The sequence below is a fragment of the Ictidomys tridecemlineatus genome, chromosome 9 (genome assembly GCF_052094955.1).
Source record: "Ictidomys tridecemlineatus isolate mIctTri1 chromosome 9, mIctTri1.hap1, whole genome shotgun sequence".
In the NCBI taxonomy this organism is placed as follows: domain Eukaryota; kingdom Metazoa; phylum Chordata; class Mammalia; order Rodentia; family Sciuridae; genus Ictidomys; species Ictidomys tridecemlineatus.
The window spans coordinates 52,406,792-52,428,712 of NC_135485.1; the positions used below are offsets into that span (position 1 = coordinate 52,406,792).

Consider the following 21,921-nt stretch of genomic DNA (forward strand, 5'->3'; position numbering starts at 1 on the left):
AATGCAGGGGCACTCTACCACTGAGCCACACCACTGGCCCTTTTCACTTTGTTTTAGAGACAAGTTCTCTTTACATTGTCCAGGCTAGCCTCCAACATGTAAATCCTCCTGTTTCAGTCTTCAGTGTCACTGGGATTAGAGGTATGCACCACCACACCCAGTGGGATACATGATTCTACATGTATTTTACATGATTTTTACATGTATTCTTCATGATTTTATGATGAGTCACACAAAACACTCAAAGGTGTTGAAAGTGTCAATAAGACAATATTAGAAGTTCCCCAAAACACATACCTATATCAATTTACATTTGAAATATAAATACTCTGTTAGCACAATTTAACAATTTCTAAAACTACTAGATCCCTAACAGGTATGCCCTAGTATCTATGATATTGATTTCAACATAAGTACACAAAGGAAATAAACTTCCACTGAAAGACAAAAAACAAAAAATGAATGGTGGTGTGAAAAATATATGGAATAAAAAGATAAGAACATAGTACTGGGACAAAATAGGATCTTCATAAATAGATAATAAAATTTAATGATTTGGAGATACACTTCATTTCTAAATTAATTCCTCTTTTTTGTGCAATAAATGTTATCCATGAATTTTCTCCAATAATATTCACAGATGTGACAACTGATCTTGGGAAAACAATAAGATTGAATAAAGTCATTTCAATATGCTTGTACTAAGTAGCTGGCTGCTTAAAAAGCTTGCTGCTGAAAGTCATGTTTTAATAACATGGAAATATTTTATTTATAACACTTTCAATGATCACAAGTAATAAATGAGACATTTGTGCAGGTAGCTTACTAAAAACTACCTATTCTTAGGCCCATTTTTCCTTCTTGCCTTTCTCAGTTGTCTGAAGAACTCTAGCAAAATAATTGGCTTCCCACATCTCTTTAATATCAAGTATTTGAAAGAGATTATATTAACTTCTTGTCTGTACATGAAAATGAATATGTAATATGGAGTAGAGTGTTGTCTTGATTAAAGTGAAATGGGGCATATACTCAACCGTCAAAATCCTCAAAGGGTTTAACTTTTTTGATAGAAAATAAGATCAATGTGAAAAGAGATTAAATGGTGTGGGTAGGACAAGTTAGAACAGATCTCATGAGAACAGTGTGGAGTGAAATGAAATAGATATCATTTCCCTTTGGGAAGTGAGGGCCTAATTGTGCTCTGATGAAAAAAAAAATCTTTAAGCTGTTCATTGAATTTTTTCTTGTTGTTGTTACTATGGATTGAACTCAGGAGGCACTTAACCACTCAGCCACATCTGCAGCCCTATTATTTATATTTTATTCATGCACCACTTTACTTGGCTTTGTTGACTTCTTGAAAAACAACCCTTGACCTGATGAATGAGACTTGCCATGGATAGGGAATAAGGACAACATTGCCAGACATTTGTTCTTACTGTCCTTATGTCATGGTACATCAATTAGGGGAAAAACAAAACAAAACAAAATAAAAAAAAAAAACATTAGAATGAGGTCAATGTAACTGTGTCTTATTTGGAAACTGAATAAGAAATAGAGATGAAAACATTGTTTTAGAAAAATTAATTTGGTGGCAATGTTTTGTAGGGTTTCACTTCTGAAACTAAAATTTAGTAGGAGTCTTACTGTATGGTGTTGAGAGTGAGCTTTAGAGTGAGGGAATCTGAATGGATGTTTGAATCATAGACTAAGAAATGAAGAAGAGGCAATAACCCACAAAAGAGTAAAGGAAAATCTATTTTTTTTTGTACTTTTTGTTCAATGCACAGAAAAATATCTGGAGAATAGTTTAATCTTACAGTATTTTATTGTTGCTGTAGAATCAAGTCCAGTGAGAAAGTTATTCCAAAGAGGAAAACTAGGGAAAGTAGGAATTATTATATTCTGCTAGTGAAATTAGTTAGTGCAGCCAACTCATTACAAAGATTAAAGTCTAGTTCAGATTTTTTTCCCCCAGTAACAGACTATAGTAGCAGAAGCCCATATGTATTCAGGCAACATTTACTCATTGTTAGTAAAGATAACAAATAAATAGACACATGATTGGCTTACTTTACTTCCTTCTTAAAAACAATATTCTACATAGCTGGTATTCATAACATACATAGACTTATAGAATTAACACCTTCAAAATATGTTTCTAAAGAGCATGAACACAAGTTGCTTATCCTAAAATAATTTATAATATACACTATAAATGTATAGAAGCAAATATTTCCAGAATCAGAGGCAATCATTTCTGGGGGATTTGCATTTAGTACTACATTATTCTTCTGCTGGGATTGGAAAGGAGTGTAGTTACAGGGTGAAGGAGTATTTCAACTATTCCAGACTGAGAGCACATATTTGCAAAACTGCAACCCACTGATATTTGTATTATGCCTCAGGGAGTCTAAAATGCATTTGAAGTTCCAACTCCTGGAACATGGAAAGGCCCAGCCCAGAGCACTCTAATGAGCTTCAGTTTAAGAACTGTGGCTTTGGATTTAATTTGGCACATGCTGATATGAACTTCAGATAAAGTTTTTGCTGCACATGGATAGAGGCATAGCTACATGCATGGAAGAACCAGAGTTGAGATATGAATGTTCCCGGAAACATCTATCGAGAGTCCAAGCACGTAGCCATAGTGTGGGATAGTAGGTAGGAGGGATCCTGGGTCAGGAGGGCAGAGTGAGACTCAGGCTAGTCTTCCTTGGACAGCAGACGGGGAGATTTTCAGTGGCAGCTATATACCCTTATCTTGAGTGCTATTAGGGAATTCAAATCTATTCGGAAAAAGATCAAAGTGACCAGAGCACTGCAATGTGTGATCTATAGAAATTGAAAAGGGTTTCCTAAGAGAAGAGGACTGTCCACAGGAAGCAAGTCATGGTGCTCACAGAGACAGTCTCTAAGAGACAATCTCCAGTCCCCAGGGAAGACCTTAGAGAGAACAATATAGGTCTTTGCCCTTTGGAGACCTGGACATTAAATAAGGTACAGAAAAAAAATATATAGGATCTGGAACATGAACTGTGTTATCCAAATGGAGGAAGATGAGCTATGACTTCAGGAAGAGTTTGACACACCCGGTAAACAGCAGGGGAACACAGTGTCCTGGGTCAATAATTCATCAAAGGAAACCAGTAGAGGCAGGAAATATAGTGTCAGGTTACAAACAGCAGTCATAAAAGAGGGAGACTGAGGAGGGTAAATACTGTCTTATCTGGTCTAATCTAGGAAAAGGCAGGATTAGCCTACAAAACAGGAATGATGGACCTTGGCTTTGGGAATTAGGAAACTCAGAGGCAGAGGAACAAACTGAAGCCTGATTAATGATGCTGAAAATTCAAAGTTTTAAAATATGCTTTTTCTTCCCTATAGTCATTTGATTGCTCAGCCAAGTCATAACTGCTTTGTTTCTAAAAACTATGGGTCATCTTCTATTTCTTCAAGTTACAGTTTAAATCTCTGTGCGAAATTGAAGTGTAGTTCCAGATATTTCTTTTTTATAAAGGGCATCAAATTTCTCATTCTGGGACGCTGTAATTTTTCCAGTCACCAGTAATCCCTAAAAAATAAAAAAAGAAAACATATGAAAGATAAAAATATATCCATTATGAAGAAAAACCTAACATGTACCCAAGGAAAGATTAGAAAACTTAAGAAAAAACTTTGCTTGTATATGAAAACTTTAAAATGTCATTTCCTTAAAAAGTTGGACATTTTCTCTCATCTGTAAATGTGACTTATAACTAAACATACAGTCTAACCTTTAAAAAGTTAGAAAGGCTAATTTTCTTATACAAATACATGGAAGTAAATTTTTTTCCTGAGAGAGATTCTTTTACTTTTTCTGACTGTTCTGGGTCATGGGGTTATCACTGAATCCTCTGGATCAATAGTGAGGGCATAGTATGTTTCCTGAGTTACTTTGGGAAAATGTACAAAGAAGATTCATTAGCCCAAAAAACTATGAAATAGAAAGCTGATGAGTATAGTTTTCTAGTATTTATAAGTGAAAATGTGATGATATTTGGAAGATACTTGTTTTCATCAGGTTTGCACTTTTTTGCAGTTTTGGTAAAAATAATAATAATAAAATCACACATATAACATCCCTGAACATCTTTTCAAAAATTAAATGGGGGGGGTATAAATTTACATTTAATTTCTCATACTTGGATGGTTATAAAATTTATTTTTTTAAATGAATGAACTGTTAATGTGCAACAAATGTTCTTGGAATAATACATTTCCCATTTTATAAAATATTAACTATACCACATTGAATTACAAACTCTGTTAATTCATGATACTTTAATAAAACTTCTAAGTTCTCTAAGTGAAAAAGGCCTTTTAACAAGGTTTTTTCTTTGGTTATTATACTTTATTTTATGTTCACCAGATGTCAGTAGCTCTTTGTAATGTACATGAAGATCAACACAGACCTATTTGGGGTAGTGCATCTTCAAAGATGTCATTAAAAAGAGAGAACATAAATTTAAGAAATAAAAAGTTGTACATTAAGCATTATAGGGGTCTTCTGATCTGTAAATAAATTATGCAATATACACAAACACTTTGTAATAATTTTTTAAATAAACTAAACACTAACTAAAGGCCAGATATTTGTTTTGTTGCAATTTGGGACATTGGATATCATCTGTCCCTCCCTATTATGGTGTCTGTTGTGTCACTAAATGAGGACATTGATTTTTCCATGAAGTAGCCTTCAAGACTGGGCGTGACTGACTCCTGTGTCCTATACCTGTTTCAGCATTCAATTTTATGATTCTTATACCCCATCATTAGCTCTGTGAAGCAAATGTTTGTGTCATTTATCCCTAAATGGCCTAGATAATAGTTCTGCAAATAGGTATTCAAAAAGAGCTTTTCCTGTATGTGAATTTTTGAGTGAATACATGAAAGAGTGAATGAATGAATCTTGAACTATGTAGACTCATAATATTTATTTATTTATTTATTTTGGTTGTAACTGGACATAATATCTTTATTTTATTTATTTATTTTTTATGTGGTGCTGAGGAGCAAACCCAGGGCCTCCCACATACTAGGTGAGCACTATATAGCTGAGCCACAATCACAACCCTGACTCATAATATTTATTACTTCTTTATGTGTAGTTTAGAAAATGTCCTAAATGCTTTCATTTCATTTGCTACAATCCACAAAGCTTGAGCTATAGATGTTAATATTTTCCCCATTTTGTCAGTGAGGTAGGCATAGTTTTGGTGGGGGACTTAATGTATTAAATGTCATAGATTTTAGCAAATGCATAGCCTGAATATATATTTTAGATCCATCTAACCACAAATGTTTGATCTGTGTCACCACTAGAGGAGATATAAAAACTGACCCATTATTAGACAGGCATACTCTTTACTGTTGAAATTGAAGAAGTCATAGCATCCAAATAAAGAGCTGGTCTCCTCTACTTGTACATCTTATGAGATACCATAGGTGGCCTCTATTTTCATGTGATTGGAGGTAAAACTCTCCTGGAAATTACATAACTTTAACTCATGGACAAAATTGCATAGGGAAAAGCAGCAAATAATTGATTTCCATCCTGTCAAAAACTACTATAATATTTATGTGTTTATTCCACACAAGACCAGTGTGCATCAAACAGAGTAATCAGTTACTGTTCCCAGCTTTATGCTCAGGAACCTCAGCCCTGACACTAGCCAAAGTAACCAGTGGTCATAGAAAGAAGGAGGGTACAAAAATACTCTGATGTTTAATATTAATATATCTTCCTACAAATAGGCAATTCTAACATCGTAAAAATAATCCAGGGACTGGCATGTCAGGCTGAGGACAGCCATGTTGAAAGTCCTTGATATGCTCTCACATAATTGATTCTGTTACAGATGAGCTTGACTGATATTTATTCTTTCTCCCTCCACCAGCATGATAATGTTCCAGAAATGGAGAAAAAAATGGACAATTTGTATTCATCTGTTCAGTCCTTTTCAAAATATGAATTTGATGTATTTTTCTAAACTTTGTGGTAAAGGATACATACTACCTTTAAAAATCCATTTTGAAGAAGGAAATATTAAATGTGACTCCATGAGAAATGATTTTTTTACACAATTTTCTTAAATGAGGTAAAACTGTATGTCAAAACAAATGCTATATTCTTCTATGTTAAATTTGTACTCTATGTATCTTGTAATTCAGATAGTATCTACGGGGAGCAACAATTTCCCAAAGTGCTAAAAATTTTAAAAATGCTTTCTTTTGATGAATCTCCTTAGTAAATTTATCACTATTGTCTAAATGAACTGGTGGCTATAAAGAACAGTTACATAACTGAGTAAAATTCATATATCATTGAGGAATGGAAAGGGGCCTATGCCAACGTAGACAAAGAATTAAAGAAGTAAGAATGACAAACTTGGAATTATATCACAATTTCAAAAAATCACTCTCGAATTATATCACAATTTCAAAAAATCACTCTCACTTAACAGAGTGAGAGTAAATAGTAAATAACAGAGAAATATTCTTCAAATATTTAATGTTTTCTACAAAGAGCTTTCACACATTGCTTCATTTAATAATGTTGACTCTAACTGAGCAAATTTTGGTTCTAGGTAAATATTAGTGTCCTATTTTTACAGATGAAGAACTGAAGCCTAAAGAGGCTAAGTAATGCAGAAGAGGTCACAGAGATAATCCTCCAGAAGACAGTAAAACAGAAAATTAAAATGTACAAAGAATTTACCTTTACGCATGAAAGGGGATTTGCTGTGATCTATCAGTATAGTGGGCAGGTGTGTGTAATTCACTAGAGGATTGTCCTTCATCACTTCAAATGAGGTGTGATGAATGATCTTATCCAAAATCTCATCATTTAAGTTTTTCTCTAGAAATCTAGTAATCTTCTTGATTTCCTCCTTTGGATTCTATCAGTGGGTAAAACACACATCCAAGGAAATGAAAAGTGTGTAAATGACTATCATAATGTAAAAAAATACAAATTTATAATTTTCTTATGGGTTGACTCTAAATGTTGAAGGAAATTAATAGTTGGTTGGGTGCATTCTCCTTAATTTTTAAAGTAATTAAACATGGACAACTCAAAACTTTGAAAACTAACTGATTATGCTCAACTTTGTTGGTTATAAACTCTTAAAAAATAGTAGATTCCAGGGCTCAGTGATAGAGTATTTGCCTAGCATGCTTAGTCATGGGTTTAATCTGAGTACCTCTAAAAAGGAAAAAAAGAAAGAAAGAATGAATGATTGATTCAAAGGTGCAAAGATATCAAGACCTAAATTACTCATTAAATATTAAGGATAAAATGAACAAAATATGAAAAGTGAATCATTTTCAGTTGTTAATGACATAAACTTATCTTTGTAACTTCTTTGGAAGCATTTAAGCCTATGTGGATGTGTCTAGAAAGATTTGGGGAAAGTTAAGCTGAAGTTGAGAATGATGAGTTAGAATTTACTAAAATACATTGTCTATTTGTATGTTGGACAGTGACATAAATATTCATGGAAAAAGTGAACATGGAAGTGATTGCTCAAATGTAGCAAACAAAAAAACTGAGTTGATAGACAGTATGCAAAGGCTACTCATGAGTGCAACATCTGAGTAAATGTAAATTTAGAAGAAAAATTTGAAAAGAAAGGATGATCAAAGAAACGTAGTAATGAAGAGACAAGAATAATGAATATAAGTCATTGATTTTATAATTAGAATGTCATTAATGATGGTATAGAGATGGATAAGAAGATATAGGAGATAGAAAAACAATGATATTATTTTGGACTTGATAGATTAATTTTAAAAGTAAACATTAATCTTTATATCCTAGGACAGGGCAGGGATGTTATCCAGAATAAATATCCACCACTTTTACCTCTTTCATATCTTCATAGTACAAGAAAAGTATTGGATGATGTTCTTTTTTCTTCCACCAGCCCTTCACATGATTAAACCATGAACCATCGGCCACTAAAAGCAGGAGGAAAAAAGTCTATTTCCACAAGCATTTATTAAATCAATTTTTTCCTGAACAATAAATTAAATCATAAAGACATTTTGTGGAATTTAGTGATCATTGGAACTGAGAATATAAAATCAATTCTTAAAAGGTAAAATTAGATATTTACACATGTATAAGCAATTATTTTTTTTCAAAATGAGAAATACAAAGAAAATATTTCAGATAAAAATACATTAAGTGCTAATAAATTACACTCAACCTCACAAGGAAGGAAACTATTTTTATACACATTGTTCACATCATATATCTGCCTATTATAAATACAATTTAAGCTTAAACTTAAAACAGATCTAACTAGTGATTTGGGCAAGTTAAACAGTATTTACTGTGAGCAGAGAATGAGAATGGATTTCTAGCAACTGAGAAAGTATTCTAAAATACTTTCATTATACCAACGATTCATATCTAGTTTATAAATTGAATGTCAGAGTAAAATGTTAGATATATTTCATTTAATTTTCTAAAATAAAATTTGAATGCATTTCTCCTGGATTTGAATGTACTGTCTTGAAAAAAAATTTTTTTGGATGAAAAAGTCATAACAGTAATAGTTAATAGTATTGTTTAAAAATGTTTAAAAATTATAAATTATAAGCTAAGGCCTACTTACCATCTCCAGTCATGAATTTCTCCAGATATTCTTCCCATGTTCCAGGAAAAGGTTGAAAATTATTCATTAAGTCAAAATGGTAAAATGATACTGCAACATCCTTGGCATTTCGAGCAAGATAAATCATCTGCAGGAGGAAGGAAAAAGAAAATAAAATGGAAGGTATTTTTACCAAAAATAAAATTTAAAAACAATAGGTAATTAAAATGGAAGAGTAGGTTTCCTCCTAGAAACTCTGGGACCATAATGTTTCTTCATCAACTCCTCAAATATAGAATCAGTTTAAGTGATTTTTTTTTCTAGTAGGGCAATGCTTATATGAAATGAGAACCTGAGACATCTGTATGCTTTGGAAAAACCTTGTTAGTTTCTGGCTCCCTTAACTCTGTGGTTTACAAAGAAACCATGACATATTTAGGGAGCACAAAGAATACCAACCAATTTGAAAATAACAAAATTGTGAGGCTTTGGGGCCCTAAACTCTACCACTTAAGCACCTGGAAGCACATGACAGGTTGAAAAAGATGACTGCAGTGGAAAGCAAGGACAGGCATTAAAATCAGTTGAAAACTGGAAGACACAGATCCACTTGCCCTTGCTTTTCTCTTCTAAAGATAACTAAAACCCTAGAAATTTTTCAACAGACAGTGATACAGGAACACTGAAACTATACCAAATAGTCACTTCCTAACTTGAGGATATCAATATAGTAAGCTCCCTCTGAGTTTTGTTGTTGTTTTTTTTAATCTTTTGTATGCTGTGAATTGGGCAACAAGGAAGTTTGGGACCTGGAAGTATTAGCAAGCATAAACCAAATAAAACAATACCTAGAAAAATCTGATCCTAGACAAAGGATCAGGAAATATAAGCCCCAAAGAGACGTACTGGAAAATCCCAAACTCTATTCTACACCTGGGGCCCATCTACATGACCTGACCCACTGCCAGTAATGGCAGTGACACCCTGGGCTTTCATAGCTTCTGTTCCACAGCTGGAGCCCTCATGGGTAGTTGTGTACCACAGGAGAAACAGCAGCAGAGCTCTGTTTCTGCATGCCCTCCACCAGGTGGCACAGAGACCCAGTCATGAAAGCTCTGTCCTTTCAGTAAGTCAGTCAGCACTAGCAGGTCCAAGGGGGTATGATACACCTCTGCATATAGCATGAGCAGGGACAAAGCAAGATCACCAAAAACCCCAGAATGTCAACACAAGAAAAACACTGCAGGGACTCATGAAAATAAACTCCTATAGGAACAAAGTTCCCAAAATACAGTCAAAATTTATATGCTAAACCTCAACAGGATAAATAACTACTAAAATAATCTCCAAAACATAATGAAAATATATAGGATCCAAATAAAAATCATGTGTCTTACCCAAAACTAGGAAAATAATAATTTAAATGTGAAAAGACAAAAGATACCAATACTAATACATATTAAATTTTGACTTATCTGGCCAATATTCTAAACAACTTCATAAAGAAGCTTCAACACTCAATTAAAATTTTTCTTGAAACAAATAAAAACATAAGAAAGAAACATTTTACACATGAAAATTTTTATATTACATGGGAATTATAGATTGAAAATGTACAATAACTGAAATAAAAAGTTTAATAAGTGGACTTAATAGTACTGTAGCTGTAATAGAGAATAAAATCAGCATACCTGAAGATACATCAATAGAGGTTACCCGATGTATGAGACAGAAAGAAAAAATAGACTAAACAGAAATGAAAAGTACCTTGGGGATCTGTGAGACAGTAACAAAAGATTTCATGATCTTATATTCAGAATACTAGAATGATAGGAGAAAGAATAAAAAAAACTGAACAATGATTTGGAGAATTAATGAATAAAACCATCCATATTGTTATGGTTTGTATATGAGGGGTCCCCCCAAAGCTCCTGTGTTAATGCAGAAATACCCAGAGGTAAAATGATTGCCTTGTGAGAGCTGACATGAATCTTACTTTGAATGGACTAACTGGGTGGTAACTGTAGATAGGTGGGGCATAGTTGAAAGAAGTGGGTCGCTGGGAGTATGAGTTGGAAGGATTCAATTTCTCTGTGGTTCCTCTCTCTCTCTCTCTCTCTCTCTCTCTCTTTCATGGCCACCATGAACAGAGCAGGGTTCCTCCACCGTGCCTTTCCCCCGCGAAGTGTTCTACTTCTCCTTGGGCCCAAAGCACTGGAGTCAGTCCACCAAGGAATTAACTTCTGAAACCATGAGCCTAAAATAAACTTTTCTTCTTCCAGATTGCTCTTGTCAGATATTTTGATCACAGAAACAAAATGCTAACACTCATGCATATTAAAAAAAAAAAAATCTATAGATCCAAAAAGCTAAAAGAACTTCAAAAAGGAGAAACCCAAATAAAGTCAGACTGTTATGGTCTGAGCTTAATCAATATAGATTACAGATTATAAGTTATAGATTATAGGTTATGAAATATTAATTAATAAGTAGGATATTAGGATTATTATGTATTAAGTGTTATAGAATAAATAATGTTAAACTGTTTCTAAGATGTTAAAAATTGTTTTTCTGTACTTCATATGCCCACAAATGCGCTCAAACCCAGGATATGTTGTCTGTTTTTGCTCTGCTAACTGCTGTCTCAGCCCTTGTATTCTGGTTGCTTGCCTGCACCTACATTTCCTAGGATGTGCTTTTTTCCCCTTATAAACCGCACAGAACTGGGACCTGATGCAGTTCCTTGCAGAGAGAATTTGGTTCCTGCAGGGAGCAGTCCCATCTGGCTACATAAAAGACTCTAATTTGGACAAAATTCTAAATGAGAGTGTTTTCTGAGCAATCAGCCCACAATAAGACCAACACAAATTTGTAAATAAACTGCTGAAATATAAGGACAAATAAAAATCTTAAAAACCAGCCGGTGAGATACAACACTGCATACTAAACACCATTCATTTGAATGGCAATGAATTTCTCAACCAAAAATCATGGAAGCCAAAGAAGTGGCATAATACTTTTCAAGTACAGAAAGCGAAATATTGTCAACTCCAAATCTATATGCAGTTAAAACTGTACTTCAGGCAGGAAAGGAGATAAAGATATTCTCAGATAAATGGAGAATATCTTTATCTCCATTTATCTGAGAATATAAATGGATCTATCTTAAGAAATGACTGACGGAACCTCTGAAGAAAAAAAGAAAATAATCATAGAAGAATTAAATCTTCAAAAGGAAAAAGAGCAAGAAAATGGGTAAAAGAGAGGTAACATAAAAGAATGTCTTTGACTTAGTGAGTTTCTTCTTTATATTTTATAATTGAAGCAAAGTTGCACCAGCATGTGATGAGGCACTTTATTCATGTCCAGGAAACACTTTAGACCATATGTTTAACATATGGGGAGGGTATAGGAAATAAAATTGAAATAAGATATCTATATTTTATTTTTAATTTATTTTTTTTAAAGAGAGAATGTTTCAATATTTATTTTTTAGTTTCCGGCGGACACAACATCTTTGTTTGTATGTGGTGCTGAGGATCCAACCCGAGCCGCACGCATGCCAGCCAAGCGTGCTACATCCCCAGCCCTCTATATTCTATTTGAAGGAGAAAAATATTGACAACCATAGTCTGTGATAAATTATATATATTTATATATTTAAGTGATACCTAGAGCAGTCACTAAGAAAAATATATCTAAAAACAAAAACAATAACAAAAAACTCAAAATCATTATAAACAAGTCAATATGAAACTCTTTTTAAAATAATTCTGGTAAATGGTTCTGGTAAACAAAGAAATGAAAAAAAATAGAAACAATGGTATAACAAACAACAAAAAGCAAAGGAAAAAAATATGATGGATTTCAGTTTTAAAATATCAATAAGTGTTTTAAATGTAAATGATATAAGTATATGTAAATTGGCAGAGTACATTTTGAAAAGCAGGATTAAATCACATGATATTTACAAGAAACTCACTTCAAAGTGACAATAAGTTGAAAGTGGGTGGAGAAAGAAATCTCATGCAAATATTCATCAGTAAAAACTAGGAGTGACTTATGAATATGAGACAAGATAAAATCCAGTACAAAAAATTACTGGGGACAAGAAAGGATACCACATAATGACAAAAGGATTAACTCACTAAGGAAAAAATGAAATCCTATTGCCCCAAAACAATATTGCTTCAAAATACATGCAGCAAAACCTGGTAAAGCTAAAATCAGTATTAGACAAGTCAAGAGTTATAGTTTTGGTGTTTATAGTCCACCCTCACTAACTGACTGAATCATCAACCAGTAGAAAGCAAGAAACGAAAAAGAACTGAATAATATTATCAGACAACAGGGTCTAATCAAAATCTATAGACCATCCCAACTAACAAGGAAAAATGCATTCTTCTCAAGTGTTCATGGAATATTCAGAAAGATAGACCAAGATAAAATATTTTACAGAATAAAAACTATATAATGTATGGTCTTCGATGAAAATGGAATCAAACTAGAAAGCAATAACAAAAAGGCAACATGAAAATTCCTAAACACTTGGAAGTTAAACACCATACTTTGAAATAATTCTATAGCAAAAGAATAAATTTCAAATGAAATATAAAGATGCATAGTGTTGAATAAAAATCAAAGTACAACACATCAAACTTTGTGGGATGGAACAACTGGGAGTGACTGTATGAACATGAGACAAGTAATTCTGAGAAGAAAATTATTGCACTAAATGCTACTCTAGAAATAGATGAAAGACACCAAGTTAATAATCTACATTCTTACCTAAAAATATTTGATAAAAAAGAGTAATTAAACCCAAAGCTAAGCAGGAGTGCAATAATAAAGATAAGAGCACAAATCCATGACAATAAAATTAAAAATGTAATGGAAACAAAAATCTGGATTTTTAAAAATAAAATTGGTAAACTTATAGCAAAAACAACAAAGGTAAAAAAGAGAGGAGACAAACAACCAAGATCAAAAACAAAATGGTGGCTATCATAACACATACCAAAACCACTATAAAAATGAGGTGGGTATATATTATGTGAATAATTTTTCATTCATAAATTCAACAGCTTGGAAAATTATCTCACATTCACAAGCTAGCAAAATCAGGTAATATGAAATCAATAATCTTAATAACACTATAGCTATTGAAGAACTGATTTTGAAATTTAAAACTTATCTCAAAGCAAATATGCAGGCACAAAAAATGTTCACTGAAAAATTTCACCATACAAATAAGAACTAGCACTCTCATGTTAAGTTGAAGGCCATAATATCTAGGGACAGCAGAGGAATAAGAGTAATAACACTATCCTGAGGTTAGGATTCTGTTGCTACTCAAATTTAGATAAATTAGGTATGAAAGCTTACACTAATTTTTTTTTTTTAATTGAAACAATTCCTCGTGTAGCTCAGTGCTCATGGTCACAAGTCAATTAAATATCTGGCCATTTTCTTACTATGTGAATGGGTAAAAAGACAGGGTCACACGCTAAAATCAGCTTGCAGTCAAGAGAATACCTTGCAATTGTTCTCCCAGAAAGACTTAGGAACAAGGTCAATTGGTAGATGTGTCTTCACGAGACGAGACAAGGTGATGGATTCTTCTCTAATTGTTCTATACCTGGGGAATTTTAGTTTGGTATTTAGAAATATTAGAGTTTCCAAGGAGCCCTGCATTCCCTCATCTTCCCAATTTTTCAAGAGGCTTTTGAGCAGCATATCATGTAGCTAAATGTTGTACCAATTACAGGCATTTCTCTGTATTCCAAGAGGTAGTATTGTGTAATAATTAAGAGTTTACAACTTGAGACTATCCTTCCTCTGTTAAAATCCTGACTATCTTTTATTCGTTGTGAGATATTTAAAAAATATCTCTATGTTTCATTTCCCCCTTTTTCAAATTGAGGGATTGTAATTTAGTAATTTAAAGATTTATCATATCTCCTTCTTCAGGTCTCTCATCCAGTAAATCTTAAAGTCCTATGCATCCTTTTATTGTTTTACACCATAATATTTATATTCAATCTAACTTCTAAATTACCTGTTCATCCTACATAATCTTGTCACATTCTGCATAGCAAGTTCTACACACACAAAACTGTATCTGACTCTCCCATTGAAAATAATAATGGTTTCTGTTGTTTGCAATAATTTATTATATATGTTGTCTCTCAGTTACCATTATAACACTCTTCAAATGTTCCATATGACACATATTTGTGTTTGTTTACTTCCTTGTTTACTGTTTGTTCCCATACCTCCTTCCCATCCTCACCCCAAACACCCACAATATAATGGAGACTCTAGCAGAGCAGGCAAATACTTGTTTCCTTCACCAAGTGATGTCCAGTACAGCAGAGAGAATAGCACATGATTAGCATCAATAAGAACCTTCTTACATCAATAAAAATAGGATTGGCAGAAGCAAAATGCCTAGTTAAATTTTAATTTCAGATAAAAAATACTTTTTAGAATAAATATCTCTCATGCAATAATAGTCAGTTCTCCGAATTTTCAATTTAATTGAGTTTCTTGTATTTTATCGGAAAACATATTAATTATAGATCTGTAAAACTCAACCAGTGGGCTGGGGTTGTGGCTCAGTGGCAGAGCACTTGTCTAGCATGTGTGAGGCCCTGGGTTTGACCCTCAGCACCACATAAAAATAAATAAATAAATAAAGTTAAAAATTAAGGGGGAAAAAACCTAAATCGGAGATTTTATTATACTTCTAATCTGGTAGCTATAGTCACTTTTACTAGCATAGAGAAATGAAAAATTTTAATATCCATAATTCACTACTTCTGAATGTCTATGAATTGAATTTATCTCTGTTTCCTTTGTGAAGTTTTTCCAATATCTGTTTTTCCAGGTTCTTCCCCAAATGTTCCTGAACAATTGCTTTCCCTTCTCTGTTTTATAATCATTTCACCATATGAGTCTCTTTAAGTGAGCCATTTATATCCATAAATATGATTATTAAGAAATATCACAAGTATCCTCATTCAGGATCCAGAGTAAATCTGTGGGCCAGAGTTTACTTTCATTTCCTGGTGGGACAACTATTCCTTCTCTGGCAGCCCTACTCAGCTTGCCTCAGATTCTAACCCTGCTTTATACCAATGATCCTTGACCCCTTGTCTCAGATTATTTTGGCTCAATCAGTTTTTCATTTTATACTTTCCTATGAATTTGAAGTCTTACCCCATTTGGGAACTCATTTTGGTTACTTCCCCAGCATAATCCTTCAGTTCCAAGCCTTAGCAGTTTGTCTTCAGCCTACAGACAACCACACTAAGGACTGACACCTTCCCAGTTGATCCCTGTCTGCCTATGGAATTAATCAGTCCAGCTTGTCTGATGAGGGATACGTCCTTTATGGGAGAAGATTTGGATTCTGCTCTTGACATTACCACGATCCACCTTCTTATCTCTGACCTACAACAGCACTTAAGAGAGCCATGCTTCCCTTCGGCTACCTTTCTCTCTTGTCTGTAGGACACCATGCTTTTTCATTGCCCCTTAGGTAAATGACTATTTCTTTTCTGTGTCTTTTGACAACTCCTATCCCTGTACCAAGCCTCCATATCTTGGTGCTTTCCACATGGTTCTGCTCTTCTCAAGTTTTTTCTCTGGCTTTCCTTGGGCAATAGCATGGCTTCCCATGCCCAATAATCCTGAGAGTGGCCTAATACATATATTTCAGCATGTTCCCAATACTATAATTTTAATTTGTCATTTAAAATTTCCAGTGTCATCTCAAACTAACCATTTAAAAGTTGAATTATTAACAATCTTGCATCCACATGTATTCCTCTCCAAATATTTTCCATAATAGTAAATGATTCCATAGTCCACTTGGTTTTCTTTTTTTTTCTAAAAGATGATAAAATTTATTTTATTTTATTTTTTTTTATTAGTTACACATGGCAGTACAATGATCTTGACAATTCATACATTTGAATCAAATGGGGTATAATTTCTCATTTTTATGATTGTACAGATTGCAGAATCACTTGGTTTTCAAAATAAAACTCTGGGAATCATCCTTGATTCTTTTATTTCTCTTACATTTGTTACACAGTTCATCAATACAATAAGAACAACATGTCTTGTCTGGAATCCTCAGTTTCATCCCCTCACAGTAGCCAGTGGAATCATTGAATTTTAAATAATAAAAATAACAAAGCTCTATAAGCTCTTCCCTGCTTAAAACACTTTTATGTCTTTTGCACTATGTTTAGAATAAAATTGAATAACACATTAAGAATCACAAGACTTACCCAATTTGTCTTTGCTTAATCTCTATTTGCTTTTCATGCCCTTTTCCCCTCTTTTGTTGGTCATGTTTTAGTCAGTGTCCTACACCAGGGTCTTTTCTGCATCAAGGACCTCATGCCTAAGGCTTTACCTTTCTGGAATGTGCTTTTTCTGACTGTGTGCATGGCTTTGAGTCTTAATTCCCAGTAGCTGCCCCTAACATCTAACCTAAAGGAAACTCTCTATCTTTCCATTTCCTAACATCTGATACTTTGTAAGACTAATAATATGGATATATTGTTAATGTATTGGCTTTTTAAATATCACAGTATTATTATAAGCTTCCCAGGAATAGAATATATAATTAATATTCATTTTGTATCTGATTAACAGCAAAATGAAGTACTTTAGAAATACTCAATAAATATTTTTGAAATGAAAATTTAATTTTATAAATAATAAATTGTCTTCCTAAAACAGGGATGGTACTTCTTTGTTTATTGATTGAATTATAGAAATGTCTTAAATTTAGAATTTTTGCTCTAGTCTGCCAAATTCTACACAATAAAAGTCAATAAAACCTAAGAAGTGTTATTTATATTATTAACCAAATTTTCAGTTATTTATTTCAATCAAATAATATCATCTTTGGTATCATACCTGGATATGAAATGGACTAAAAAAGTTTTTTTTATATGCCTCACTTATCATATGGCTTGCAAACTTTCATTTCTTGCTACCAAATCTACTTGATTCTTGAAATGGGCCATTACAGATATAATAATACACATGCTATGTAAATAATATTGCAAAATTATAATCACCAGGTGACTTAAATTTACCTGACATTCTCATTCCAGGAACAGCCATTTCCAGCATGGGAACTTTAGCAGTAATAACATCTCGCTTACATTTTTCAACATCTCCATCATTTAGAACCATGTCCAAGATTTCACTAATCCAAGTGGTACCTGTGGGGAAAAAGCAATATTTTTATAATCAGCACTTAATTCCAGGGAGTGAAAGTAGAAGCTTGTGCTCTTACTACATTTTATTAGAAACTTAATCCTGGTTTCCATTTCTATATGACAATGTCCATTTAATACTGGAAATAGATGGTGGCACCAATGGATAGGAATGTCAACTTTCCTTAGGATGATAATTTTACAGAGAAGTTGATTCCAGAAATCAAAAATTGAAGTCAGACCTGCATGAGTCAGGCTGCAGAGCTCACCTGATTTGGGGTAAGTGGCTATCACAATGTCATCTGGCCTGCTGCGGAACTGTTCAATCCTTTCCCAGTTGTGTGCAAAAGCATAAACCATGGGACAGCCATGGACCATCTTCAGATTTTTTCGCAAGATATCACTTGGGGAGATCATTTTTGTGGCAAGTTGTACATATACTTAGTAGACTTCCTACTAACAGTTAAATCATAGAGAAATAAAGAAAATAGACATCATAATCTGAGTGAGAAATGTCATCCTGGAGAAAATGCAATATAACAGAAAATAAAATTGGCCTTTAATGCACCGAGTACACAAAGATCTAAATACAAAGGGCATTTTTGTGAGCATAAGGTCACAAACAGCAGCAACTGGCTCAGTGACAAGCAGAACAAAGGTCTTTAATGGAAACTTTGGAAAGATACAGAACTACACATCTTATTTTCAATTAAAATCATGTTTCACAGAAATATACTAAAAATCTGGATTTAGAGCAGAACAAATCTCTTACTGATCATTAACTTGTACATTGTACCTTACTTTTCCTTTCAGAAAGTCTATTATCATTCTTACCCTTGCTCTGTAGGTAATGCATATGTTTTCTCTATTTGCTTCTAAGATTTTTTTGTTTTCCTTATCACTGGTTTTGCACAACTGAATTATGGTATTTCTTTGTATGGTTATTTGTGTGTGTGTGTGTGTGTGTGTGTGTATACATAAATATAAACTTTAGCTATACTGAGCTTCATGGAATTGTGAGCTTATGGTTTCTATTAAATTTGAGTGATTTTTGCCATTATTTCTTCAATTTTTCATTTTTATTTGGTACTGTTGCTTTATATTTATCACATTTATTAACAATTATTATTCATTGCAGTCCACATGTAAGCATCATGTTCTATTGGTCCCATCTGAGTTTGTTATAACTGTAGAGTCCTAGGTCCCAATCTAGAACCAGAATTTAAATTTTAATAAGATCTTCAAATAATCTCTATTCTTTTAAAGTTTTGGAGGAGACTTTAAACACCTTTAACTTACTCTCTGACAGTGTAGGGTGTGTATAAATGGTTGATTAAAATGAATTCAGTGCCTCCTAGAAAATACATTGCCTTGACTTTTGTCAGCATGCATTTTTTTTCTCTCTAATTCTTACCCACTCTGAAGATGAATCTTTCATTTTGTAGACAGTTAAAGAACCAGAGCTTTGGAGTGTCTATTAAAAGACAAAGAAAGGGTGACAACCCATGAATGGACTTTAATCTGTTAACTTCATCATTCTGCACAGACTATGAACCCAACCCAGAGTTAAACATTGTCTTGAGTCTCATTCAAATAAGGGTGTTCACAACTTGTAAGGGCATTTTTCTTCAACAAAGCAATTCCTCTCTGACTAAAAGTTCAAGCTGTTCATGCTAGAAAAATGTTGCCAGAGAAAGATGGAATGAGTATCAAAACACAGCAAGGAGTTCAGTTCTGACACCTTCCAGTCACATCTGGGATATGGGTGTGGCCGATTCAGGAAGCTCCAGGGGATTAGACATGAGTTAGCATTGCTCACCCTGACTAGTGGCTGATGAAGAGTTCAGAATTATAGGGGAACAGCCACACAGAGGGGAGGGGGCTGGAAAACCTAAGATGACTAGTGTCATTGACCAGATATACAGAAGGATGATTTTCACTAAAATATAAAAATTATGTGGTAAAAACCTTTTAAACCTACAGGAAAGTGACAGGCAATTTTTGTGGTTGTAAAGTATATTCTACATGACCTGTAAAGTCTTCCTGTTCAACTTAAGCCATAGGCTGAAAATTAAAATGTCTAAAGAAGATTAATGATCGATCAAAATAGAAAATGAAAAACAATACTGCTCTTAGAAGAAACTGAATCATTTGCCATTAAATCTAAATAATTCTTTTAATAAAAAAAGACACTGTTTCCACTCATTTCATTTTTACAAAATTCAACTCTATTAGATCCATATCCAATTCCAGCTCCCAAAAATAACATAGAAAAAAAGCATATTCTATATTCTAGAATGTGCTTTAAAGTGGTATGTCTGTGTGTATGTGTGTGTTCACACATGTGTGCATGTATGTTAAGGGAAGATGGGAGAAGAAAACTGAGGACTTGAATAAGATTTCTTTATCTGAAAGTACCTTGAAGTGTCAAAAGAAGATCCCCAATCCTGGCAACACTACGGAAGTATCCCAGTGAACCAAGAAAAAATAAAAGTGAATATGGAAAGCTAGAGAGATTTTACATAGCATAAACAGCAGTACTGAATATCCCATGGGAAAAATAAGAATCACGCGAAAGATGTTCAAATTATGAAACTGATAAAAACAGAAATTGTTCTAATTGGCACAATGCTCTGTAAATGTAGGACAGAATCTTTTAAGAAAATAGATCAAAAAGCAAATTTTACCTTACAATTTAACTTCCTTCTTCAGTTTTCTTTTCAGTCAGTGGTACTTACTGTGATGAGTCCTTGGAGTCAGTGGTGGCCCTGAAGACTTCAGCCGTAACACTAGAAAGATAAACAAGTCTAAGGACAGATCCAACACAGCAGTCAGTGATAGCAGTCAGCGACTCCACAGGCAGTTACAATTTCAAGATTTCAAGAGTTTGAACTACACACATACACACACACACACACACACACACACACACACTAGGGCCCTACTGTCTCCACAGCTGGCAGAACCAGGAAGCCTGGGAAAGGAAATGGAGGAGGGTGGTGACCAGAAGTCAGCTCAGGCCAAATTTGATTAGATTTTAATTCCCCCACAGGATACAAAGGGTCTGAGAGAAACTCAGCTGGAAAACACATGAAGGGTGTGTCAGTGGATCAAAATGTTTTGCCTCACTACTAAGAATGTCTTGTAAATAATTTCTATTTTGATGAAAACTGTTTGTGCCGTACATTTATGTTTCATCTAAAAGAAACATGAGTTTCCAATATGCTGGAAAGATCAAGTGTACCAAATTTACACTGAAGATGAAAATTTATTTGTTTACTTGGAGAACGAAAACAGAGATCCCATGGTGCTTTTTGTCACCCTAATTATTTCCATAACCTCTCAACTTTTTATTTTTATTTTATTTATTTTTTTTAGTGTTGACTGACTCATAGAAACAGAGAAGGAGTAAAGTAGAAGCTAGTAGTGTGTGTAAAGGGGGGAAATTTGGGGCCCAGAAATATACTCTTGTCTTCCACTACTTCAGGTACCTATAAGTTTCCTTTTAGTTCAGTTGCTGAAAGGAATTCTTTGGTTAATGGCATTCAACATAGATTTAGCTACAATGACAAGCACCAAGCCATTGCCAAGTAATTAAACTTAGGTAGGCCCAGGGAAGTCAGGAAGCCCTGAAATGTCTTTTATATCAGCAATTTTATTTACAGATTCTTAAGAAAAAAATTTCAAGGGTGTTTTGTTTTTAAAAGACATTGCCAATTTATTCATAATTATTTGGGGATATTTAGAATACATTTTCCAAAATTTCTTTACATACTCTTTTATAACCAAAAAAAAAATAATGTATTGTAATATACACACTGATTTTAAGCTGAATTTTGCTATTATTGTAAAAAATTATGTTACTTTGGAATAATTTTTAAAAGTAAAATTATTAAACCAAGTGAAATATACTTGGAGAAATCTGTACTAATTTAAATTCACATCAGTGGAATATCAACATACCTTTATCCATCACAGTGATCAATATTTGATAAATGTGAATTTGTGGTGGTGTATGATCTTAAAAATTTTTTTCA

General features: G+C 33.5%; 1 pseudogene across 1 annotated transcript; it reads right to left on the minus strand.

The window, feature by feature from the left end:
• Positions 1 to 1,809: 1,809 nt before the first annotated feature.
• Positions 1,810 to 20,804, minus strand: LOC101972700 (sulfotransferase 1B1-like; annotated as a pseudogene). Its single transcript, XR_013425803.1, has 7 exons — positions 18,154 to 20,804; positions 17,762 to 17,890; positions 14,178 to 14,280; positions 8,664 to 8,790; positions 7,907 to 8,001; positions 6,761 to 6,941; positions 1,810 to 3,574 (listed from the first exon to the last, which is right to left on the minus strand). The product of XR_013425803.1 is annotated as a sulfotransferase 1B1-like (transcript).
• Positions 20,805 to 21,921: the final 1,117 nt, after the last annotated feature.